Consider the following 2595-nt stretch of genomic DNA (forward strand, 5'->3'; position numbering starts at 1 on the left):
ACTTTAATTATCTACTTATCCAACCTGTCATGCCCATGAAGACTTGGGGTCAGATATTGTGTCTTATTAATGTGTTTCTTCCCTGCCACTGGCACTGTATCTAACTACAAGGTAATCGCTAAGTGTTTGCTGAATGAATGAAAGACCCACACTGTCAAGAGTGGTTGTTTCTGGATGGCAATTTTTCTTGGGGGGAAGAAAAAATTAAACCTTATTTATTTTTAAAACCAAACCACTAGGAAAATATATCACAGTCTCGAAAGAGCAAACAGACAGGCTATATTATCACTTCAAGTAATAAGCTGGTAAAAAGACAGCAAAGTCCTTATCAGAACAATAAGGTGCCAGAACTGGGACAGGAACAAGACCCGACAAAAGTGGTATTTGGTGGAGTTCCCGTGGTGGCGCAGTGGTTAACGAATCCGACTAGGAACCATGAGGTTGCGGGTTCGATCCCTGCCCTTGCTCAGTGGGTTAAAGATCCGGCGTTGCCGTGAGCTGTGGTGTAGGTCGCAGACGCGGCTCGGATCCCGCGTTGCTGTGGCTCTGGCATAGGCCAGTGGCTACAGCTCCGATTAGACCCCTAGCCTGGGAACCTCCATATGCCGCGAGAGCGGCCCAAGAAATGGCAAAAAGACGAAAAAAAAAAAAAAAATAATAAATAAATAAAAAAAAAGTGGTATTTGGTCATGAGGGGCTGTCCCTCTTTTTCAAGGAGTCACAGCTGGCCCCTGAGTTGCTTATTTTTTCTCCCTTGACCTTCATGTTGCCAAGGGATTGTCTCAATAGAGCCTTGTTATTTCAGGTGGCAAAGCAAGCAATACTGGGTTTAGGCTTTCATTCTATCTGTTTTGGGAAAACCAGATTTTTCCAAATCCAGTCCTTCACAACGCTCTTAATTAAGAAGACAACAGTTTCTCTTTCACGTGCACCCCTAAGTCCTCATCGTCGGCACAACCCAGACCCCCTTCGAGGGGGAATGTCCCGTAAGACGGTCCTGTCCCTCCGCTGCAGCCTCAGGGCCGTCACTGCGACCGGAGAAAAGGCAGATTTGCTTCCCACACCAGTGCGACATCACCTCTTATGTTTGCAGGGTCTCCAGGCTGAAAGATGTGAAAGTGCGAGCATTTTAGATACGGCACATCTACGTCGCCATGGCCAGAAACGAATACTCACAAGGACCCTTTCGAAGTTCTTACCCAAACTCCGCATCTTAAGCTAACTTCATGCCCCTGTGTATAAAAGAAAACCAAGCAGAACAAAACCCTGGAAGCCCCCTTTCACCTCCTAAATTGGTGACCTTGCAGATTTTGTTTTACTGTAGTTCTTTGAAAATGGCGTGGTGTGTGTCGATCCTTCTGGTAAACAGGAGGTCGGCTGGCACCAAACAGAAACGCCTCTGCTCACACTCCGCTAGACCACAGGCCGGGCAGAGGAAGCTGCCGGCCGGCTGGTATCTGTGTCCTAAGAGAATCTCATACCTCGGAGAGACCTGGCTTGGGACAGGGGAGGCTCCTCTCCGCCAGGATAAGCGCTTGCCACACGAAACTGAGGCTCTCAAACTCTCCCCGGAGATCCCTGACCCAAATTTTAGCATCAGTTTTTTCCATTTCACTTTCTGGGACTGAAACACAAAGGAACCAGTGTCCAGAGGCAAGTGACAGAGGCCTTAGACTTGCTGCCATCCGTGATTTCTCCATTCGTAAACTTCGCTTCAAAGACCCAAAAGCCCCATTCCTCTTTTTAAATAGATTCCGGCCCTCTGCCCTGATGGCCAACAGCCAGCTTCTATTTCCCCTTGGCCGAGGGCGACTCCTCCACCTTCTTGGTCCCGGTTGGGATGGGGTGGGTTCATGTGCTCGTCCACACGCCTGGTCATCCAACTCTCCAGCTGCCGCTTCCCCTGGAGCTCCTTCCTTCCTGCAGCTATTGCATCTTTGGCTTTGTCACTGCAATGCATAGTGCACCCAGCCAGGCGGTCCTGGAACTTTTCTGACTTGCTGATGACCAGGGCCTGGGCTTGAGCCAGAGGTGCATGGCAGCGCTCAATGCACTGATGCACTGCTGCATGGATGCCTGGCTGTCCTCACAGCAGCCAGCGTGGCATCAACACGAGGCCCTGCATCTTCCGAATGTTCTCTCTCTCCAGATTCTTCACCGTGGAGTCCACGGCCTCCTGCACCCGGAGCTGCTGCAGCTCCGCCACAGCGACCCCCAGCGGCTCCCTGCCACGCTGGCGCCCACATGTATGGCAATTTTTATTTATTTCTCTTAGCATTTTTCATTCTAAGAATGGAGTACTTTTCCAACCAGATTTTAAAAAAGGGTTTCTAATAATTGAGACAGTCCTTCCTTGTAGTTGATCCAAGTAAAGAAAACACGTTGACTAATTAAATCAATGAACACGTACTTTCCTCAGTGTCTCTTACACACTCTATGTGTACAGACCTTGCTCTCCTCAGAGAGTCTTTTGGAGTTCCCTAGTGGCTCAGCAGGTTAAAGATCTGGCATTGTCACTGATGTGGCACAGGTTTGATCCCTGGTCTGGGAACTTCTGCAAGTCGTGGCCACAGCCAAAGAATAAGGGTAAAAGAG

At 49.1% G+C, this 2595-nt stretch overlaps 1 pseudogene; it reads right to left on the reverse strand.

Annotated features, from left to right (window-relative positions):
• Positions 1 to 1788: 1788 nt before the first annotated feature.
• On the reverse strand, positions 1789 to 2246 carry LOC100515751 (protein FAM136A pseudogene; annotated as a pseudogene).
• Between the last annotated feature and the right edge of the window lie 349 nt (positions 2247 to 2595).

The sequence above is a fragment of the Sus scrofa genome, chromosome 10, assembly GCF_054392235.1.
Source record: "Sus scrofa isolate SSC_HxYL_T2T_F1_AM1 chromosome 10, Sscrofa_HxYL_maternal_Yorkshire_Landrace_v2.0, whole genome shotgun sequence".
NCBI classification, from domain to species: Eukaryota; Metazoa; Chordata; class Mammalia; order Artiodactyla; family Suidae; genus Sus; species Sus scrofa.